We start from the raw sequence: 24,563 nt of genomic DNA, 5'->3' as shown, positions 1-24,563 counted from the left end.
AATGGAGACGATTATTCCATAATTTCATCTCCTGCCAGATTATTCATACTAGTAAGCGACGTGCTTGCAGGGTTGTCAAGCCTCCCTTGCAGTCTGTCAGTTTGAGTATTAAATCCATATTGTCAATTGCCCCAGCCATCCAGATGGAATTCTGTTTGCCTGATGCACACTAACACATACAATAATAACTTGTAGCGAGAAAGCCCTGGGTTCAAACACGAAATCTGGCAGTACTGTACAAGCTGTTTTATATTGGGTTGATAAGAAGAAATTGTTCTCTGCTTTGTGAGTCCCAAAATCAAAGTTAGTTTTGGTAGGTGCAACAAAAGTAAACTAACAAAACCAAAAATTTGAATAACCGTGGATTAGATTAATTTACTATTCATGGGTTATTCAGGTTTGGTTCAGGATCCCTAACCAGGAGCATTGCTTCAGGAGGGTGCCTCGGGTGTCACACCCCCTAACAAATGAATTATCTAGTAAGTAGTTGTGTACAGGTGCTTTTATTTCGGTATGGTGAGGTATCTGCAGGATTTCCCCAGGCATTTTATATGTACACACGCAGACAGCAACACACACAAATGCGCTTTCTCTCTCTAATCTGTTTTGAGGGTCTTTAAAAGTTTGCTTATTTTGCTAAATATTGTGTTTTAAATACCCTTAACAATTCGCACTCCTCTCCCTGTCTCCTGCCTCTTATGTTCCCCCTCATTCCCTACTACTCGTATAATATTTTATGATATGCCAGCTTGATTGTTGGAAAATCTGATGCTAACACCCTTGCAGTCATACTGACTAAGCTACGCCCTGTAGACTCATGTGAGCTAGAAATGACAGAGCCCCTTTGGCTCCTGATGGACTCCTCAGAACTGTGACGCAAGAGTTTAAGTGAAGTGAATGCAGGTTTAAAATGTTTGCGGTTACCCACAGGCGAATAAAGACGTGTTATCCTAAGTTCCTTGTGTGGGATAGTCATTACTGGGTACCCAGGCTGGAAAGGGTGCTACAACTGGTGACGAGATAAGGGATAAGTGACCCTGAAGATCGACAGTGCTCTCCCAGAGTTTGCCGCGGTCTAGCAAACTGCTTGTGTGTGCCACATGCGTCTCCGTCGAAGTACAGAATCAACGCCTCGCGTATGTGGAGTCAAAGCTCAACTCCAGCCTGTGTAATATAACGAAAGCTTCACTGAAAAGTCTACACATCATTGGCCAAGAACCTGCTGGGAAGACCATAGAGAGAGGTAGCGCGCTACTACTCAACGTGCTGTACATCATACAGAGCAATAACACTAAAAGCAGATAAAAACATGTTTTTGAAAAACGCAGCAAATGGCGACAGCCAATTGCAAAATAGCGCTGCAATCAGAGCACTGCAAGGCAGAGATCAACTAGGTGTAAGACAGTATAAAGAGAAGCCTAGAAGCAGAGAATCAAATACAAGAAACACCCATCTGCTTACCAGAACTGAGTAAAGAGTCCTCATTCCACAGCGTTGGGGGAAGTTGCCCCAGAAGAAGTGCCCGGAGTTGTTTACGGAGCAGTCTATACCTGAAGTGACACATCACCACAGCTGCCGAGAGCAACTCCAGAGGTAGGTCTTCGAAGCTCGGAGAGCGGTGATCGGAAGAGTGAAAGGTTGTTTTCCCAAAGCAAGAAAGAGTCCACGTTTCCTGTAATTATCAAGGATGACCCAAAGCCAGCACGCCCTAAGGACTCAGATAATTTACATAAACAAGATCACCAAGCAGCGTCGGAAAGAACACTACTTTCTACATCCGGAAGTTCCACCAACGGTATTGTTGCTTCTGCATTCCTTAAACCACCATTCGATACTGCCAAAAAGCTGAATATTGGCGACAGATGGACTGCTTGGATAGAGACAATTGATTATTTAATTGTTGCATTAAAAGAAACAGCAAGAAATTATCTAATATCTTAAAAATCTAATTGGTGAAAGTGTAAAAGGAGTTACAAAGAAAATTCATTGAGTTGATAAAATTACATACCGTCCAAGCATCCTTGAATCTCAAGTTGAATTTAATGCTAAATGTAAATTACAAAAGGGACATTTTCAGTCAACAATGAAAAAGTTGGTGAAACCATCAACACATTTGTTACGAGACTGGATACACTAAACACTGTACGTTTAATGATGAGAAAGCTATACGCCTCAGTTATTGACGCATGCCTGTCCGATTCATTCAGACGATGAATACTATGAAACTCTTAGTTGGGAGTGCGTTCTCATGGCTTACCAAGCTGAAGAGCAAGCCGATCAACAAGCTGCTTACATGGAGGTCCAAGGTGCCCAGAGTGGCTCAGTTGTGAGGGTGAAAAGTAAGCCAAAGCACAAAGCAGAGGGACTCGAGTGATGTCTCCACAGAAGAAGTAGTTGTGCTTCAGGTGCGGATTTTCAGTCCCACACGAAGGTAAATGTCCCACCATTGGACAGGTTCGCAAAGGCTGTGGGAAGGAGAACCATTTTGTAACAATTTGCAAGGCAAAGAAAAATAAGTGCATCACAGTGCGAAAACAAAATGACCAACCGAACACTTAAGCGATTTTTGCACGCCCACAAGGCCAAGCGATCACACCAATTGAGGCAAATCGACACCAAATGAAATCGATCGTCATCTAAATCATCGTCAAAAAGTTCTTCAGTATTGACATAGTGAAGACCATGGTTGTACAATGGCGATGTTTACCTCAGTAAAATGTAAGCATGTTGGACTGACCGCTCAGGAAGAAAAATACAGGTCATAGAAAAGTCAACATGAAAATGTACCAAAGTCATTCAGACATTGTCTGAAGATTACACTTAAAGTAAACAATTGCTCAATACCTTTTTATTATCTGAGGGGTGTGTCAATAAACCTAATGCCTGAGGAGAAATACAGTGAACTATCTCCATTGCCACGACTTGCGCCATCAAAAACTAAAGTGTACACCTGGGCTGCACCGACGCCATTAAAAAATCCGGGTTCATTTGCAGCAACGATGAAACACAAGAAAACAAAGGTACAAGCACCCATTCATTTACACCAAGGTATGGCATCAAGTGCCTGTTTACTCAGTTTCATCACAGTTGCTGATATGGGACAGATATCCGTGAACTATAACATGAATGCTCATCACGAAATAGTAAGTTCTCTTCAGTGTTTCATGGGTGAGAAACTCAAGACTAAAAGTACAATTACACATTAATGATTACGTTTTTCCTATTGCACAAAGACAGACTGCATTTCATTTAAAGGAAGCTGTTGAAAAAGAACTTGAATCATTGATCAAACACGATATCATTGAACGTGCCACTGATCTAGCTCCCTTAGTTTCTACCATGGTGGTAGTGCCCAAAAAGGCCAGTGAAGGAGCTCTACACATATGCGTTGATATGCACCAAGCAAACAAGACAATTGAACAAGAATGACATCTATTTACACACATCTATGACGTAACACAACTGAATGATGCGAAGGTCTGTTCTTGCCTTGATTTGATTAAAGAATATCATCAGTTGAAACTTTAGGAGAGCTGCAGGTACATTACAACCCTTTTCTACATATATTGTTCTGTTCCGATACAAAAGACGAAGTTTCGGTGTGTTCTCAGCTGTAGAGCTGTTACAGGATGTCATTTTACGTATCCTACATCCTGTCATGAATGCGCTTAATTATATTGATTGGTTTTCAGAGCTACACAGAAGGAGCACAATAAAGCTCTTGCGCAAGTGTCATTTACTTGCAGATGCAGGTTTGACTTTGAATGCTGAAAAATGTGAGTTCCATTAGGCAAAACTAAAATTCTTTGGCCGTATCTTTTCTGACGGGGGTATGACACCCAATACAGCTAAAGTGCAAGCGTTGTCAACTGGCAGTCTCTCAGAAGATGTTTCAATGTTACGTTAATTCCTTGGCATGGCCATCTACTGTTCTAGATTTATACGAGACTTTGCCACCTTGAGTGCTCTGTTGAGAGACTTGACGAAAAAGAATGTTTAATTTCATTGATCACATAAGCAAAGTTTTAAGAAGTTCAAACAAGCTATTGAGAACCCTAATGAAATGGTATACTTTGATCCAAAGCTTCATTCAAAGATTGTTTTGACACTAGCCCCATCAGGTTAGGCACAATTCTTACACAGCACAGTGGACACCGAACTGCTCGAAGACATTTTGTGGCATTTCCAAGCAGAAGTTTGTCCCAAACTGAGTGTTTATTCACAGCTTGAGAAGGAAAGTTTAACAGTGGTGTGGGCTTGTGAACATATCCACGTATTCTTATATGGAAAGCCTGTTATCCTCCAGCATTGTTGACCATCTTTCACAATACAAAGGCCAAGATGCCTCCTCGCATTGAACATTAGGGTTTATAATTACAATACAACTACACAATTGTGCACCGTCCAGGGAAAGATTAAAACCCTGCCAACTACTTCTCACAAGTGCCTCAACAGTGCTACAGTACCCCTTCTGTAGCTGAAGCCTACACAAAATTCATTGTGAAATCGAGCACACCAGCTGCCATTTCGTTGGGACAAATTTTTACTGCCAAGATAATGTTAAAATTGAAAAACATTATTACACATCTGTCTTGAAATCAGCGCACTTGACCTCCTTACCAGTGACCGGAAATACCAGAAGTTTAAAAATGACAAAGATGCACTGTCTGTTACTCAAGAAACCTGCTCAGTGCGATTTATTGAAAAAGCTTGACTTTGACACCTGTATTGAATTCTACTCTTTGAACTTACTGATCGACCCCTCACTCAACCACAGGTGAAAGCTCTGCACCTTGATGTTCGGGAGAGCCATGACAACCAAGTTACCTCAATGGACCAACAGATGTTTAAGTACTGAGGATTAAACTTATCTAGGAGACTTGGATCATAAAATGAATATGAAGGCCTATGTAGACAACTGTCGACATGCAAAAGCCGTTACTTTTACTAGAGGATAGAGTGCTTGTTCTTCAGTCTAGAAAATCTGAGGCTCCCCTCCATGGTGAGCCCTTTCATGTCATGACCAGGAAAGGACCCATGGTGATTACCCAATGTCCTGGGGAGTCCATCATGCGAGATTCCGTCATGATGCTCATCAGGCACTGATGTCCATGTAAAGACTGGGTCTGAAAAGACCATTGAAGACCACCTGACTGCTGCTGTTCCTAAATCGTCAACTCTATCATGGACACTTCGACTGGCTGTCTCCAATTTCCAAAGACACTGTCAGGACGTGTGATCAGAGCACCACAAAGACTCATCAAAGAACTATGATTGTATATATTTGTAAAAAAAAAAAAAATATTTAACAGAGGGGGAGATGTAATGTTGTGTGAATTAACAATGATGGAAACCCTTTGGCTCCTGATGGACTCTGTAGAACTGACACGTGCGTGTTGGAGCTTAGTGGCGTGAATGCAGGTTTAGAATGTGGAGTTCAAGGTTATCCGCAGATGAATAAAGGCGTGTTATGCTAAGCTCCTTGTGTGGGGCCGTCATTAGCGGGTACCCAGGCTTGGGAGGGCGCTACACGCCTGTGTCCCTAACGTGGCCTGTGCTCTCCATAAATAACCTATTGGTCTGCTACATCATATGCCATATTTTCTTTACAGTGTATCTGGAGCTATGTAGTTATTGTCCTTGTTCTCATCCTCAATCAGCACATTTTGAAATGTAGTTAGAATGCCCCCCCTGTGTTCTGCACTTTCTTCCGGCCATAGCCAAGACTGATGATAGAGCACCAGGCTTGCACAAAGTGGCAAAGGGAGCCAGGAGGCTCCAACACACCCTAGCTCTTCAGCATTATTCTCTTGTTCTCTTTTTCCATTCAGATTGGCAAGAGGACTCCATGCTTGTAGCTCACCCTGTGTATCCCTGGAGAGGAATAAAAAAAAAAAGCCCCAGCAAAGTTATTACACAGGCGAAAGGTGGGGCTTACTTTTTTTTAATTAAACTTTTTATTGATTTTAACAACCAGGTATCGGCACATGACATATGTTATCACAAAATAATTCCCTTCCACAGCACACAATTCCATTTAACATCCACTTGTGAAATGAGCAAGGAGCATTACAAATCGCTGAGAGTATGTCGAACCCAATTGATCATAGAACGTAGCCCTATACATAGAGATACAGATCTTGGTACAGGAGAGGACGGAGACCGGGAGGCCACCCCACTACTAATTCAGTGGGAGGAGAAGCGTCTACTTCTGCCATCAACTGGGCCATCCGTTCATGCCTCTTTCTGCAGCTCCACCGTTGGGGAGATACAGATATCCCCTCTGTATTTATTCCATTTACCCCATTTATGACCCCGTTTCTTGGGGCATCCGCGGCCCTTAAAGACTGACTTTTCCACAATGATTGCGGTATCCATATCTCTTGCCCAGGCACCCTGGAGCGGGACAGCCTCCACCCCCCAGTTTCGTGCAATGTTTCGCTTCGCGATGGCAAATTCCATTGAAGCCCAAACCTGTTCAGCCTGAAAAAGATCGATCGCCCTCCAAAAATTAAGCAGGCAGAAGCTGGGAGATAGCGTCCGGGACTTGCCGCATGCTCTCTCGCGTTGATGGGCAACCCTCGCCCAATAATCCTGGATGTGTGGGCATTCCCATAATATGTTAATGAAGTGCCTCCTTGATTGCAATTAGAGACGGGTCGGGGCGTCTACCTATCCGGAACAGGAGTTTAGCGTCAAAGTAGACCCGGTGAATGATCTTGAGCTGTAGGAGTCGTATGCGCATTGGGATGGCCACTTCACGAGGGGAGGCCAATGTGTCACGCTAATCCTCATCTTCTATCATACCCAGTTCTTTCTCCCAGCTCGTCCTCCACTTATACATCGGATCTGCACGGTTGTTGACCAGTTTCCTGTAGGTGAGTGAAATGGCCTTGTGATCCATGGGATCCAATAACAACCGGTCCTCCAAGGGGGAGGAGTCGGGGAGTAGGCCGTCTCGTGGCAGAGCAGACGATACGGCATGACTAATCTGTAAGTACCTGAAGGTCTCGGTTTGGGCCAGCTGGTATTTCGTCTGAAGCTCTGCAAACGTGGCCAGTTTCCCCGTTCACCCACATATCCCCAACCGCAGATATCCCTATAGTGTCCCATTTGTCGAACCCTGGGCATTTACTAAGTTGTCCCAAAATGTTGGGTTCCCATAATGGTGTCTCCTTTATCAAACGCCTATGCCAGCCCAGTTTTTTAGTGATGGCATGTCAAGTCTCGACCGTGTGAGCAGTGGGGCCGGTCAAATTGAGTTTACTGTGAGTATTGTACAGCGCTCTGTTGTAACCGCGTCTTCCCAATGCCCCCGTCATAACAGCCCATGGTGAGTTTACTCATGGCTATCCGTGGCGTACGATTCTCCCACAATAAACCCCGTAGTGCATCCTCGATCTGAGAAAAATAGGAATCTGGAACGGGGTTGGGGGTGTTCCGTAATGCATACAGAAAACGTGGAAGTGCAAGCATCTTGAACAGGGACGTGCACCCCAGGAGAGAGAGTGAGAGAACGCCAATGCATGGCATCCGATTTGAAACGTTGAAGGGGTCCGAGCAAGTTTCGTTCAAAGAAGAGATCTGCGTCCGGGGTGACAAAAAATGCCTAGATAACAAACTGCGGAGAGCCACCGGTATCTCATAGCCGGACTAGCTGGGGGGCACCCCATAGCGCATACATCTGGGACTTGGACCAGTTTATACGATATCCTGAGTGGGCTCCAAAGATATGGAAGATATGAAGTATGGAGTAATCCCGCTGGGGAATCCAAAGACAAGAGTATGTCATTCGCGTAAAGCGAGATGTGGTCCTCGTGGCTCGGCGACCATTTAAACCCCCGTATTTCTGGATCGCCCAGGACCCATACAGTCAGGGGTTCCAAAACTAGGGCAAAGAGTAGTGCAGACAAGGGACAACCCTGTCTTGTGCCTCGGAGTGTGAAAGCGGCGGAGCGATGGTTAACGACAACCTGTGCCGTGGGTTGCGAATAAAGTAATCTGATCCAACGTATCAGTTTGGGTCCAAATCCCATGCGAGCCAAAACGGCGAAGAGAGTCCCATTCCATGGTATCAAACGCCATAGAGGCGTCAAGCGAGAGTAGGATTGAGTCCTCCTCGATGGTGTGAATCCTACCAAGGACCCTATGCACCCGTCGCAAATTCCGGGCCGTGTTCCTCCCTGGCATAAAACCTGACTGGTCCGGTGGACCAGGTCCGTGATGTAGAGGAGTCTAAGGTGGGGCTTACTTGGCATACCCTTTTACTTACATTCTGGGTGGCTGACAGCAATCACCTTAACAATGCTCCGCTGCCCCCTCTGAACCGCTATGATGTCCTGGTTTTGCTATGAAATGGCCCACTGGATATATTCTGTTGAGACCAGAATACTCATTCATGTACTGCTACTATGTGGGATGCCCAATAGTACCTTAGTAGATCCAACTATGCTAAGCCCCCATCATAAACACCCATCGGTGTGTCTGGCATTTTGAAAATTTCCTTTGAGACCCAGTAATGTGTAGCAGATCCAAAAACTTGGGAAACACTAAAGCTTTTAAAAAATACACATCTCCAGAGTGCGAGTGGGAACAATCGCAAGTGAGAATATCATCTAAAAACCTATTGAGTACAAGTTATGCATGAAATATTCTTCCCTGTTTCAGGTCACATAGATACCACAGTTTATGAAACACTTCCCTTTGAACAAGGACATCTAAAAAGGGGCTTTGGGTGCTCTCTTTATAGAGGGAAAATCCTAGTTAATGCTAAGCCCAGAATAGTTTCCAAAACCGCCTACATGGACAGATTGGGGTGGGCAACATATTCCTAAATATCATCTGCCTATGGAGGTTTTCTTTCATCCCAGGAGCTGCCCCATCTAAACTTGTATCCAAGGCATCCTGTCTTATCCAACAGGCTAACAGTTTTACAGCAATAGCAAAAAGCACATGTGAGAGTAGGCATTCCTCTCCCATGTCCCTATGTTGGGGAAAGGAGCCAGATAAAAGGCTGTTCACCCTCATAATGGGAATCGCTTTATTGTACAGCAGTTTAATTATTGATGGAAAAAACAAAAATATGGCCAAAGGCTCTTAATTTGTTTTTTTTGTAAAATAGCAAACACTTTGGCCGCATTGGGCAGAAGATCTAAGGTAGGCTTCATCACTGTCCAGGTGTATTCCATTTACTCATATAGCCTCCTAAGGCCAGCTGTGTGATCCTATTACCAGGCTTGAAGCCAGATTAATGTGCGCTTTGCTAATATCTTTGCAAGATTCGTCATTTCCACATTCGAGGTAAGTAAGAGGAGAAATCACTTTCAAACTTTTCGTTCTTGTGGATTAACACTATGGTAACCATACTTAAGTACCAGGCAAGACATCCTTCACCATTTGTGCAGTCTGCCGCAAATGGTCTGTATTTTTAATTATTGGCAGTTTAAAAAAACTTGGCAGCTAGGACATTGGGACCAGGGGCAATCCACTCTGAAGCTGTGTTGTGACCGCCACCATGTCCATTGAGTACTTTTTTTAAAAACAATCTTTATTGGCATTTCAGTGATTAATCCCAAATAGTTTTCACATACTATACATATTCATAACATTATTCCTGGTGTATCTAGTTCCAATTCACATGGTAAACAGTCTTCATACACATTTTATGGCGTATTTCAGTGGTAGTTGACATATGACGCATATCAATGAATGTTCTTTCGTTGCAGGATTACCATTAAAGTAATCTTCATAGAATAATGACTGTACCATTCTTCTATAACCATAACCCCGGCCCCACCCCCTCCCATGGGCCTGTGTCTCAATGCCCTACTTCCATATTCTTACCTGGGGGGGCCGATGTCCATCAACCGGGTGCAGCACCACGCAATCATCCATTAGTTTTTATTCCGAGGCTTGCTGGGAGTCTCCCCTCTCTTCTCCCTCCCCTTCTTGTGATTCTCTCATGTCTACAATCATCACAGACCATACCCGCACATCCTCTTCCGGTTTATCATCTTTCCTAATGTTTCATCTGCACCAATTCAGCGGTTGCCCATTCTTTCATGTCACGCAGCCATTTGTTTATGGGTGGAGGAATCGTGCTAAGACACGAAATTGCTCTCCTTCTCTTTGCCATCACCAACCCTAAAAGCACGGACCTCCTACTCCCCTTTTTCTCCGGCGTAGGATTTGGATTCAATAGAGCTGAAGGTATTCTGGGGATGGACCATCCAGTCGCCTGGTGTATAGGCCCCAACACCCCTTCCCAAAAAGGGCTCAAAATCTTACATTCCCATACCATATGCACAAAGCATGCTGTTGCTTCCCCACACCTGGGGCAGGCACTTGTGCGCTCCGGGTAAATTTTACTTCGCCTGTGGCTAGTTAGATATACTTGGTGCACTGTTATATTTGATTAACTTAAAGCGTGCTTTGGAGCTGACTTCACTCCTTCATGTACTTTCACCCACTCTTGTGTTATGGGTTCCTCTAATACCTCCTCCCATCTTGCCTGTACTGGAAGTGCTGACCAAGAAATCATGTCGAAGAGCCCCCCACCCGCCTCCCCCCCCCCCCCCCCCCCCCCCCCCTCCATCAGTGATATTATGGTGGTGAGGACAGCTGTAAGGGGGGTGTTCCTCTGGAAAGTAACTCCCGGGCTGCCGCCGCAATCTTGCCATATTGTAGGAATTGCCCCGAACCCAGGTCAAATGTGACTGCTGCCTCCTCTCGAGTCATGAATGTATTATTATGATACAGATCCCCTATTGTAAGGCATCCCCCATCTTTCCATCTCTGGACGGACATGGTCTTTGCAATTTTTTTTGAGCTGTTTTATGACCCACAAAGGCATGTGAGATAGGGTGCCTTCCGAATAACTCTGGACTATGTCTCCCCATGGTCTTGACACGTATCTAATATCTAATCATGTATGAGCATGCATCTGGGACCGCAGCTCCCATCATAAGCAACTCCGGAAGAGTGTCACTGCCATAAGTGCCCTCTAACCGGGCCTTCTCCCAGTTGCTACCATCATCCAACCAGTAGACCGCATATTGCGATTGGGCGGCCAAGTAGTACAAATGTAGGCGGGGAATCTCTACCTCCCCACCCCTGTCCACCCATTTCCGTTGTAGAGTGTCCAATTTGACACATTTCTGTTTGTTCTCACACAGCAACTCTGCCAGCAAGCTATCCAGTGCTGAGAAATATGATTTGGGGATTTAATAGAGTGCTGTAAAGTATAAAGGCATCTGGGTAGTATCATTTTTATAATTGCCACTTTTCTCATTAGAAAGGGAGGCAGGGACTTTCAGAACCCCACAGAAGCGTGCACACCGTTTAATATCCTCCCTGTATTATGCTCTAAGAACATCATAGGTGAATGCCATATTTGGACCCCCAGTTATCTCGTACCCTTTTTTTTTAACGGCAAACCCACTTCAGGGTATGCGTCAATTGTCTCTTGTGCCATTTTCCCAATAGGGAATATTAATGATGTTCCGGGGTTAATGCTGAGTCCGAAGAACTCCCCGAACCTCCGTAGTTCGAGTAAGAGGGCTGGCAGCACCTGGGCTGGGTGTCTGAAGTACACCAGCATATCATCTGCATACAGGGAGACGACATTTGTGGATCCAATAGCCTTCCATGTTTGTCCTGAGCGTGGTTGCTAGGGGTTCTATCGTCGCCGCAAAAAGCAGCAGCTACAAAGGGCGCATCCTTGTCTTGTTCCTCTAAACAGGGCAAACTTATCAGATATCACCCCCCTCCCCCACCCCCCCAGAGTCGCACCCAGGCCGTCGGATTCATATACAGCACCTCAGCCCATCGGAGCAACCCCTGTCGCATCCCCAGTTTTTTTTTTTAATTTTACAAACTTTATTAAAGAAAAAGGAAAAAAAAGACAAATACAAAACATTACAATATTTCTCGATCCACATTGATTTATTTTAGTGCTGTTATGCATTCCTCCAGCCAGTTGTTCACACTAGTCGTCCCCCTCGTGTGCTTACATCTTCATATCCTAATCAACGCACAAAAAGGAAAGAAAAAAAAAAAAACCCAGCCCTCATCAGTGGTTTAATTAAATGTTACTCCAGCAGCTGGAGAAATGCAATGCATGTCAATCTATTCGTCCTTTACCCCCCCCCCCCCCCAGCCCTCTCGCCAAGATTCTACGAACAATTTGAGATACATCCTAGTGCTCTGCCTCCGCCTATTCAGCAAGAATACATGTAATGGTTCCCATATGTTTCTGGGCCTTGAGATCGCAGGTAGTTCCTCTGCGTATGTTTCCAAATTATCCTTACAATACACCAGGTCCCTCAACCAGTGCTCCTCTGTCAGGCTACGTCTCCCTCCCCACGTAATCGCCACCCTACGTGCTGCTAACAGTAATGCTAATCTCACAAATCTTCCTTTCGTTCCCTTAATATGCGGCACGAAACAAAGCAGGCAGACACCCAGCGTGCATTGGAGTTCCACAGCCCCCATAGTCTTCAAGTTTCTCACCACCCCTACCCAAAACTTGTACACCTTGCTGCACCCCCACGCCAAGTGCAAAAAAATCCGCATTCCCCTGCCCACATCTCACACAACAATCCGTCTCACGCAGTCCGAAGCCATATAACTTTGCCGGTGTATAGTATACCTGATGTATATATTTAAAGTGTATAATGCGCAAATTTCCATTCATGCTGAGTGTTCCCGTCAATTCACACACATTTCCAATCTTTCTCCCGAAATGGTACAGGCAAACAAGCATTCCACCGTTCCAAGCTCTTGTCTGGTTTATTCCTGCTTTCACCCTTGATTGACTTGTATAGCCTGGATATCGATTTCTTGTTGGTGGGTGTGGTGAGGGCAAGTTGCAGTGTTAACAGCTTGGGAGGTTCGCTAGGGTAGGTGGCGTAGTGTACCCTGATCGCCTGGCGCAACCTATGCATTGCAAATGTAAATAGTAGTGACTGATTTCTAATGTACTGAAGAGAATCTATGGTGACACATGACCCATCCTGGTATATGTCCTGCATTCGCTGGAAACCTGCCTCCTTAAGCAGACGCATCGATGGCATCTCATGAGTAACCGACAGCGCCGCATGATATTCAATATACGTAGCTGGAGCATTTACCGGTAGCTTCCGCGCCAACCGCCCTATTGCCTGCCATGCCGCTATGGTGTCCACAGCATTAATCTCGGTTTTCGGGGTTCCACGCGTCCGATGTGTAATTGTACTATGCTGCGGAACCAGGTGTGTGTCTCCCTCCTCCACAGCCACGTGTGGAGTGTACGCATGCGGTCTCATCCAATAGTAGATGTATTTCGCCTGCGCACTGAGATAGTAGACCTAAAAATCCGGCGCTCCAAAGCCTCCCCGGTCATACCCGTTAGTTAGCGTCGCCCAATTCACGCGCGCACCTGTCGTATCGGAGTTCTACGAATGTTCTGAAAGAAACCCATCGTCAGCACCACCGGGATGTTTACGAATAAGTATAGGAACCGCGGCAACACCACCATTTTAATCAAGGCAATGCGGTCCGCAAGAGACATCGGTAATGAGACCCACACGTCCACCTGTTCTAACCTAGAATACGCTCTCACATAATTTTCCCGTATCACTACACTTGGATCACGATGGATCCACACTCCAAGGTATTTAACCGGGTCCGTGGACCAAATCAACGGGAATTCCACATCTGGACGTCTAGTGGATTCCATCAACGGAATAATTATGGATTTATCCCAATTTACAAGGAACCCTGACAGGTGACCAAAGCGTACATATTCTCGTAGCAACTGTGCCAGAAAGTGAGATGGGTCACGTACAAAAAGCACCATGTCGTCCGGGTATAATGATATGGCCACAGGGCGGTGTGCAAAATGTAATGCCGTTTCCCTGTGCCTCTGCCGTATAGCGCAAGCCAGTGCCTCTAATATTATAGCAAACAGGAGTGGCGATAACGGGCATCCCTGACGCGTGCCCCTCTTTATGATGATAGGATCCAATGTCAACCCGCCCACTCGTACCATAGCCGTCGGAGCAGCATACAGCACCGCTATCCATTGTAAAAATAACGGGGGGGAACCCCATCCGCCTCAGAACAAACATCATATACTTCCACTCCACTGAATCAAACGCTTTCGCAGCGTCCAATAGTGCCGCCGCCGCAGACCTGCTTGGTTCCAATATATGGAACATGGAAAAAACCGTCCTGAGGTTATGCGATGTAGATCTCTCGGGGATAAAACCCGACTGGTCTGGTAGTACCAGCCGTGGCATCAAGGGCTGTAGTCTAGTCGCCAAAACTTTAGCCAATATCTTCGTCTATATTGATCAGGGACAGTAGGCGATAAGAGTTGCATCTATCCGGAGACTTATCCTTCTTGAGCAGGTGGCAACCTTCCTGCCTCATGTGCCTCGGCGTACATTTCCAACAAGTGTGGGGCAAGCAAATCTACATACTTCTTGTAGAATTCCACCGTAAGGCCATCAGGCCCTGGTGCCTTACCGTTAGGAAGTGTTGCGATAGCCGCCCTGATATCTTGTTCGTCAATGGGCATACATAAATATTCCCTGTGGTCGTTCGATAGCCAGGCACAGGCTACATTTTCCAGATAGTCCTCCATTTCGGCCTCTGTCGTCTCCCCCTTAGAAGCATACAGCTCTGCATAAAAACTCCGAAGTTGTTATGGCCTGCGGATGATAGTGTTCTGTCCCATGTTCATTAGTGATCTTATCGATATGTGTCTGTTCCGATAGCTCCTTAATTTTAAGCGCTAATGTACGCCCAGTCCGTCCTCCTTCCCCATACCTGCGCGCCGTGTGCCTGCACAATAAATATCTTACTTCCGTGTCAGCAGGTCTGTCATATTCCTTGACCAGCTCATTAATACGGACCAGCGCCTCCGCCGTAGGAGTATTCGCATATATACTCCAGCTTACGCAGGGCTGTCTCAGTGTTTTGCAGCTGTGTCCTGATGTCCCTAAGGATGCCTACCGCGGTCCCAATGCACACCCCTCTGATTGTTACCTTGAACGCTTCCCACAGCGTTGAGGCCTCATCCACTGTACCCTTATTGATTGAGAAGTACTGTACTATGGCCTCCCTAACAGTGTTCTCATATATGGGGTCCAACAATGCTTCCGAACGCAGACTCCACGTGAACGGAAGCCGTATGGCTGTTGGGACTTCTATATCCAGCTGTACAGGATTATGATCTGATAGTGTGCGCAGCAAGTTCATCACTTCCCTCACCCAGCCCGCTGCCTCCTCTCCCACCAACTATTAGTCTAGTCTCGACCAGCTATTGTGTGATGTCGCATGTGTCCCCTCTTTTGCTAATGGATTCCGCATTCTCCATACATCACGCAACCCAAATTCCTCCAAGGCACATATAACGCTTCTGGCGATCTTAGGAGTTCGATGAGACATTGGATTGGACTGATCTAAATCAGGATCTAGATAGGTATTCAGGTCACCTCCCTACAGGACAGGGGCCACCGGCCAGGTTCTTAATATACCATACATTCCAACAAAGCATCCTGGGTCATCCACCACAGGCCCGTACATGTTGACTATAGTGACCAATGCGCCTCCCAACTTGCCCTGTACCATAGCACATCTTCCTGCGTCCTCCACATACGTATGAGCCGGCTGAAATGCCACCCCTCGCTTAATTAAGTTCATCGTGCCACGCGCATATGACGAGTAAGCGGCCGCCAACCTGAAGCCCGCCCACCTCCCTGCTACCCTCCGCTCAGTATGTTGTGTCAGGTGCGTCTCTTGCTGCAAAGCTATGTGGATAGAATGACGATTCAGATAGGCCAACACATGCCGTACTTTTTTAGGAGAATTTAGGCCTCTAACATTCCAAGTCAACATACAAAGTCTCTCACCCATTACCTTCCTGCGCAGCAACTATGTGGCCCAGCACTGGCTCTAGCGGCCATAGGGGGGCACTGCCCTCAACAATGCCATTTGCCCCAACCTGCTGCACACATCGCGAGCCCTCCAGCTGTAGACTGACAAAAGCAACACAAACAAAACAAAAATACAACACATACCATCCCCATCTCTCCCGCCGCCCCCCACCCACTCTAACCTCCCAATTAGGTTGAGACTGACACCAATCTCCCACCCCAGCCCCCCCTCCTGTAACAGACCCATCAACCATTGGGGAATACCCGCTAGGGGGAGCAGATCGGCAACGAATACTCCCACCGAAGTGAGGTCGCCAGGTTAAGACCATACGGTCCGCCTGTGCTCGCATACCTTGTATGCCACTAGTATCTACAATCCTGGACAACAATAGACTGCAACATTATGAAACTATTAACAGGAACCTGCAGGAACCATCCTTCCTCCCCCAACCACCACATAAGTATCACCAAAACAACATGTATATATGAGTGCTGTCATCATGTAGAAAAGTAAACGGCCCCATCACCACCATAAATCAGAATGCAATGTCCTCAAGTTCAGTCTGTTTCTTCCAGTCCCGATGTCGCCACTTCAGTCTCCGCCCCTTCACGACGAGGCTTTGATCTGCAAATCTGCTTTGCGAATTTGAGAGCCGACTTTGCATCAGTGAAGAAATGTGCCTGCCCTTCACTAGTTATTTTCAATTTGGCCGGGTAAAGCATGGCATACGGCACCAATGCCGCCTGCGGCATTTTTTTCGTTGGTGCAAACTCCCTTCTGGCGTCCTGCACCCCAGGGGTGTAATCCGGAAAAACGGACAACGTGTCCCCCTTGTAAGTGACCGGCGCCTTAGCCCTAGCCTCCCAGAGGATTGCGTCTCTATCAGCATAGTTCAAAAGGCGTGCAATGATCGGGCGGGGGGGCGCCCCAGGCCTCGGCCTGGGGCCCAAGGAGCGATGTGCCCTCTCCACTATCATCACAGGAGACAGTACCGAGCCAAATAAATCACGCAGCATCCCATCAATGAAGTCTCCATTTTGGATATGGCGGTCGACTCCGGCAGCCCAAGAATGCGAAGATTATTGCGCCTGGAGCGCGCTTCCAAATCCTCGTTCTTTGCACGCATGATTTCCAGAACTTTCTCCATCTGTAGTATTTGAGTCCGCTTCAGCCTGCGAGTCCTGCGTATCGGAGTCTGTTTTCCAGAACATCCAACCGGTGCTCATGCTTCTCTACCTTTTTCTTTACCACATCCTGTCCGGTCGCTAGCGCATCTATTTTACTATTAATCGATTTTCATGCCAGCGAGCAGCCCCTATCAGAATAGTTCTGGTGTCGTCTTCAGTGTCCTCTGCCATCCCCTGGGCACCCTGCGGACCGGTCTGTTCACTTCCCGCCTCAGTGGCTTGTGTGTTTCGCTTGCTTTCGAAGTGTAACCTGGGCTGCTTGGGGTCAGGCTTCCCCATGGTGAGACCAACGGCAGCGGAAAGCTGAGCGGGATCCAACGCCGCCGCACGCCCCCCCTAGACGTCTCTCAAAATCCGGCGTCCATCCCCTAGCACAGCGGTCCCCCGCCAGCAACCACCACCCGCTGCGCACTGTGTACGCCCTGGACGGGCCGAGATGAATCCGCCGCGCAGTGCAGCCCTGCCCAACTCTCCAAGCCCTATGGAATGGCCGCAGGGGGCTCCACAACCTCTTCCAGAGTACAAACCCAGCAGTGACCACTCGAGACTCCAGTGCACTACACCTCCACCGCCCAGGGACTCCGACATTCAGCGCCCATGCAGGAATCAGGGCCTTTATTCGCATGCAGGATGGCCAGGGTGATGCCACGCCGCCCCCCCAGCGCCCACTGGCCCGAAAGAGGACCGCCGGTGCACTAGCTCACCCAGGCAGGCACCCCCCCACCACAGCGAGTCAGGCCGGTGCACCCCCGGCGCAGCAGAAGCACCGAGTGCCCACCCCTGTGGCAGCCAGGCACCGCCGCCCCCACCAGGCACCTCCACAACCACCTCCTGGTGGACCCAATAGGGCCGCGCCGCCCACCCCGCACCACCCACCCCGCACCAGGACCAGCCGGCACCCAATCCCCACTTACTGCACCAGCGTCGGCAGTAGCGCTCCAGCCCGTAGCTCCAAGGGCACCCCCTGTCACGTCCAGCCAGGTCTCTTTAGTGCACTCTCCTTGCAGCTCCGCAATCGTCTCAGGTGCAGCCGAGCTGTCGGCCAGGCGCCCCCAGCAATCGGGCACGATGTTTCAGCACTGGGCAGCAGCTTAGGCAGCGCTGCTCGGAGGCTTCCCACCAGGGCACGCCCCTCTCACCATTGCGGTCCCCAGCAACTCAGCTCCATTCGTGTGCGATCGGCGCCTCCATCGCGCCGATCGCCAAGCGGGGACCCAGCAATCCAAAAGTCATCTCCTCGTCGGCCGCCACGCCGCGGTCATTCCGGTAACACCTCCTCAGCGCCGAAACTTCTCGATCGGGTCCTGGGCAGGCGCCATTTTGCCGAGCATCGCCCCGTCACTGCAGCGGCTCAAACCAGTGGCACAGACGGCAAGTTTTCGGGACACAAAGGATTCCGCAGTACTCCACCACACTCCGCTCCCGTCCCATGGCACCCTGGCGTCGCACAGACTGCATTTGCAGATGGTATTTGTCAAGCGAAGGACCTGACTAGCGGAGCTCCCTCAAGAGGCAGCCATTCCGCCTCGTGCCGAAGCCACGCCCCCCACCCCGTGCCCCCCCCCCCCCCCCCCCCGCCGCATCCCCAGTTTTTGTCGGACATCCCAGATGTATGCCCACTCCACTGAGTCGAAGGCTTGCTCAATATCCAGCAAAGCTTGGGCGCAGTCCTCTTGTTGTATTACCAGGGTGTGCCATATGTATGCAAGTTCTTAGGTTATGCGTGGTAGTTCTCTTAGTTATAAATCCTGCCTGGTCCAGGTGTATTGGGTGTGACATATGGGGCAGCAACCTGGTTGCCTAAATCCCGCTCAGTATCTGGATATCTAGATTTAGGAGTGAAATCTGCCGATTTGAGCCAGGCTGTAGGGAGTTCCTATCTGTCTGTAAAATTATAGACACCAACGCCTCCTGCATAGTGCCAGACAGGGATTGACGTACCCGTGCCCCATTATAAACCTACAGTAGCTTGTCCGCTATGAACGGTGTGAACCACTGATAAAAGTCGGCAGGGAGACAATCATTCAGTCCTAAGATGTCTGATAGCAAATAAGGCCTCCTCAGTTATGGGGCTGCAAGGGCCTCTGCCTCCTCTTGGCCCGTCTGGGGAAGCTCAATACAACTTAGATAGGGCCAGATGTATGTACCTTTATTTTAACTCACAAACTGGCTGATTCGGAGAACCTGTTACCGAATCGCAGTTTGGGTTTGGATATTAGAAAGTGGCGTGTTTAGGGTGTCCCTTCCCAATACCGAATCACATTGGTATGTATGAATGTTTTGGGACCCTAAATGCGGTCGCAAAACATTAGCATTTTACCACCTACTTCAAGTAGGTGGTAACCCATTCGCAAAAGGAAAGGGGTCCCAAAGGGACCCCTTCCCCTTTGTGAATGTTTGAAAAAGCATTTTTTAAGAGCAGGCAGTGGTCTCACGGACCACTGCCTGTACTTAAACAATGAAAAGAACCTTTTCATTTTTCTTTTTTTAAATACAACCTGTTTTCCTTTGTGGTAAACTGGCTGCTTAAAAAAAAAATGGTTACTTTATTTAAAGGCAATCACGTAAAATGGTGGTCTGCTGACTCCAGCGGGCCCTCATCCCCGTGATTTTAGCAATTCCTAGGGGGTTGCAAATTCTGACCTACCTCATTAATATTCATGAGGTAGGTCACTTGCGACCCCTAGGAATCGCAGAATGTGTTCAACACTTTCATACATGCCGTTTTGCAACTTTCCTAATTGCGAATCCTTGTGATTCTCAATTAGGAAATCGCAAAATGGTATCTTCTTACATCTGGCACATTGTCTTGTATTATTTCTGGGGATATAACTGAGTTGGTTTGACAGGTAGTGGCTATGTGTTCGGCTAGAGTATCCACAATTGCACGCTGGGTACAGACCATCTCTCCATTTCTGTCCTTCAATTGTAGGATAGGGGAAGAGCCGGACTCAGATTTAATCAATCTCGCTAGGAGGGCCCCCGATCTTATCACCTTCCATAAGGATGCGCTGTCGATATGTTATTTATTTGTTTTTCCAGTCAGTCCCATGAAGCCAGCAGTTCTCTATGCATTTTTCCCCCAATCCCCTAGAGCTTTCGGGTCTGTATGCAGGGAAACCTCCAGTCTACTCAGCCTCTCTTCCTGTACCCGAATGTCCTACTGTAGCTGGTGCCTAACTCCATATGTAGTCTTAATAGCTACCCCTCGAATCACAACCTTCATGGCCTCCCATTGTATTGCTCTAGTGGATGCGGTCCCCCCAGTTTTCGTTGCAGTAGTGAGTGAGTATTTCCTTAAGGGTGGCCTCATACGGAGGATCCAACAACGCATCTGCATGCAGTCACCATAATGGTATCGCTGGGCGCCCCACTCCCGTTTTGAGACTCGTCAGTAGCCGGGAATGATCTGACGGGTATCTGGGTAAGTATGAGATCCCATCTACCCCTGGAGCCAATCCTGAAGAGATACAGCAGTAGTCTAGATGGCTAAATGTATTGTTGGGGGGGGGGGGAGGGGGGGGGATGACAGGAGAACACCCTCTTTGAGGGAATACGCATTCATATGTCCATGAGCTGCAGGCCAGTGAGGGGATCTACTATGACTCTGTGCGAGGTTTAGTATTTTCTCTGGATGGGTCCCTATCTAGCCGTGTGTGAGAAAGTGCCCCCTTTCTGCATTGTAGCCCCCACTTTTTGCTGAACTGCTGATGTGCTTTGACTGAGTGTGCCCTGGGCTCCTGCCAATCTGGTACACAGGGCCTATGTTCTTTCCCTAAAACTGCATTGAAAACAAAACCCAATTGGCATCTCTGGCCACAGGTCAGCTCCTGGTAAATGGTACCACAGGCACCCAGGGTCCTGTGCCACCCTTAGAGGCCCTGTACCACTACACTCACACTCTGCCCTTGCAGTCTGTGTTTTGGTGAAGAACAAAGTGAAGTCAACATGGCACACATCCCTGTGTGCCATGCCTATAACCCACTGCCCTGGCATAGATCAGTCACCCCTCTAGCTGGGTGCCCAATAGCAGTAGTGAGGGTGCAGGTGCATGAGCCCTGTACCTCTACAGTGTCTATGTCCATTCCTAGACATTGTAAGTTCGGTGCTGCCATTGAGAGTATATGGTGCTGCAAGTTTGTCATTACGAACTACACGGCACCATAACGGCTGCACTGAAAACTGAAGTTTGGTATCAAACTTCTCAGCACATTAAACCCACACTGACTGTGTGGGATTTAATGAAAAATGCACACAAAGGGCATCTTAGAGATTCCCCCTGAAGAACGACCTACCACTAGTGTCCAGACTGAGTGGCTGCTTTCAGCTCCCACCACCAGACCTATTTCTAGACACCTGGGTCGAGAGCCTGCTGCTCTCGGGGGCCTGAAACCATGCACATCCTGGGACAAGGTGCCAAGCCTCCTCCCTCGGGATGGGCAGGGTCCACAAAGGGGGAGCTTCAAAGGCTTGCCGCCTTAAGGAGCTTCCCCAGGCCACTTGCTGCTTTCAGCAACTGGTCCCCACTGTTTCTGACCCTCACTTTGGGCGGGAAAGCCAGCGGGAAAAACAAGTGAGGAAGTGAGGTGTGCCTACCTCTGCCTACTCCACCTCTCTGGTGGGGGAGGTGAGGTGAAGCACAACTCGGTCCTGCCATCTTGCAGATGAGGGACCAAGCCAACCAGGGAAAGGCTTATGCTCCACTCTCACTGGAGGGTGGCAGAATAGGGGTGTACCCACCCCAGGGAAGGGACCCATTAGTCCCAACCTTTTACTTGCCTGTAACGCCATTAAATCTAGTATTTAGGGGGCACCCCTGAACCTTGCTTCCTCAGACAAGAAACCAGAAGAAGAAAAGTACCAAACAGCCGTGCCGACGCGTACAAGAGAAGGACGCCCACTAACTTGGCCCCAGCCCTACCGGCCTGTCCCCACCTCAAACCTGCACCAGCGAAATCCTGGTGTCCTGTAGCCAGCAACCTCGCGAAACCTGGAGCACCTTCCTGCCGTCCATCCTAAAGGTTCTGTCTCTGTGAACACCGGATTTGTTCAACAACAAACTCCAGCTCCGCAAGGATCTGCGAGTTTGTACCACTCTGCACCTGACACCCACGGCCCGAGTTCAAGTGGCCCAACACCAAGAGGAGGTCCCTCCGGCGATCCTGACCCGAGATCCGGCAACCCCTGACCTGCCTCAAGCCTCCAGCGGACGCCTGCAGCCTCAAACTGGAAGGTCCCCGCGACCAGGAGCTGGTAAGATCCGACCCTAAAAAGGCACCCCAGCACCTGACGCCCCACGGCCTTGGGTGGCTCAACCGACGGTGCCAAACCAACCCCCAAGATCCCAACTTACCTCTCCAAGTGGTGGTCTCAGCCAGAAGACCTTCGTCCCAGAGCCTGCAGTGCTTTTGCACACCAGAGACTCCCCTTTGAAACCTACAGGGCTTCCGACGCCAAAACAGCACTCTGCACCTGACCGCCCCAGTGCCGCTGAGGGTGCATCTTTCGTGCTGGCCTAAACCCCCATTTGCCTCTACCTTAAGTCCAGGAGCTTTGCTCCCACAACCCAGTGGCCTACTCGTCAGCAGCCACCAACTGGAGGCCCCCTATCCCCTATTGGATAACATTGGGTCTCAGCACTCTGCATGTGGCCGCCCTAGTGCCGCTGAGGGTATGACAAGAGTGCATCCTTGACCCTGGGTGACCCCGGAGTCTAACCCCAGAATACCAACTCCCACAAAAAAATACTTACCTTTGACCGATAACACTATTTTCCTCTCTAGGATAACAGACTGTTTTTCTCTGAAAAGTTTTTAAGTGTGGAGTTGGAAAACCTAAGAAATCCTTTCACAACTGTACTAAATACAAACGCTTTTACTCCCCTGTTTACAGGAAATGTCTCAGTGCACTATCCAGGTTTACTGTACTGTGTAAGAAAAGTAATCTGCAAATAAATCTACTGGTAATTTCACTAAACCTATACCAAGTATATATACTGTATTCTGAAAAACATTGCATTATCAGTAACCCTACTGTAATCCAATCAAAGTTCATTTACAATTACCAACCAAACTGTGTTACAACTGTATATTTACTGCGTACCTGTGCCAGGCTTGCTTGGTTCTTGGTTCTAGAAAATAAGATAACTAAAAGAATATTTTTACACAAACAATTGGTCTGAAGTTCAGTTTTTGGGTGTGTAAATGCATTTGCTGATAGTGTAAAACAAATGCACAACACTGTCCTGTCTGATAAAGCCTTACTGCTCAACCACACTACCACAAACGGAGTGAGGTGCTATCTACTTTACCTCTGCCTACCTTTTGGGTTCCACTGGACTCTGTGCACACCATACCTCACTTTGGTATTGGATATACATAGCCAGCTTCCTACACCCTGCATCTAGAACACAAAGTCTCCTAACAAATCACCTCCGCTCCTAAGAATGGGGCAGCTACCTCCAAACAGTGTTGTAAAAATGTCAGGACTATCCGTATTGGGGGCATAAATATTAATGAGGCATCTCTCGTCCCTCCCATGTCCCATATAGTCCTTCTGGGTTCTTCACATGTTTGTGTTGGAAGGGCACCCCTGGAGCCACCCATAGAAGTGTCTCCCTAGCGAACCCAGAATAGGAAGTGGCATACATCTGGCCTCTTCAATGCTTCCTGACGCATGGGACTGCATCCCCCCATACATGCGTTTCTTGCAGACCTGCAATTGCCACTCTATAACATTTCAAATATTACAGTACCCTTCTCCTTTTCTGATAGTTTCCCATACCACGTACATTCCATGTTATAATTTTTAACTCCTGTATCCCCATATGTGCATGCAATTACTCCTGGGCATCCCAAGCATTGCACTGCTGATGCTGTCCGTCTTCCTTCTCCGTCTCTTGGATCGTTTCCCAAGATCAGGCATGAGACCATTTAAATTTAACGTAGTCATGCATACCCCTTGAAACAGAACTACTTGCATCCCCCCCCTCCTACCGGGTATTCCTGTGAGTCTCATCCCCTCTGGACAGTGCGGGATATCAGCCTACTGGTACACCTAACTCCACCCACGGCTGCAACTATAGAACTTAGGGTTGTGCTCCATCATCATCTGCTAATGAGATCAAGAGTACATAGATCTGCTTTCACACCAGCAACGTCTGTGGAAAACAATTCCTCACCTTAGTGTATTCTTTGAATTCATAGAGCGCATCTATAGCACAGTAGGGCAACCCATCTCGTGTTTCCAACATCAAATGTTTGAAGAACTCCTTGTACTATGGTTGATAGAAGAAAGTAATCTGGCTCCCAGTACTCTCCAGTCCATCATTCTTTCTTCCCTCAGCCCACATGGTTACATTTATCTTTTGGTTCAATTAATCAATCTAGGATGTTTTCTTCAGAGTATCTGACTTCTTGCTTACATTTTCTGCTGAATGTTTCTTCTGAGATTTAG

At 47.9% G+C, this 24,563-nt stretch overlaps 1 protein-coding gene across 1 annotated transcript in view; it reads left to right on the top strand.

Moving 5' to 3' along the window:
• Positions 1-24,563, top strand: part of DHRS7 (dehydrogenase/reductase 7) — a 230,455-nt gene that overhangs the window by 99,619 nt on the left and 106,273 nt on the right. The gene's annotated exons all lie outside the window — the stretch shown is intronic.

This window comes from Triturus cristatus, chromosome 9, assembly GCF_964204655.1.
Source record: "Triturus cristatus chromosome 9, aTriCri1.1, whole genome shotgun sequence".
NCBI lineage: Eukaryota > Metazoa > Chordata > Amphibia > Caudata > Salamandridae > Triturus > Triturus cristatus.
The sequence above is the reverse complement of the archived record's forward strand: the minus strand, read 5'-3'. Positions and strand labels throughout refer to the sequence as shown.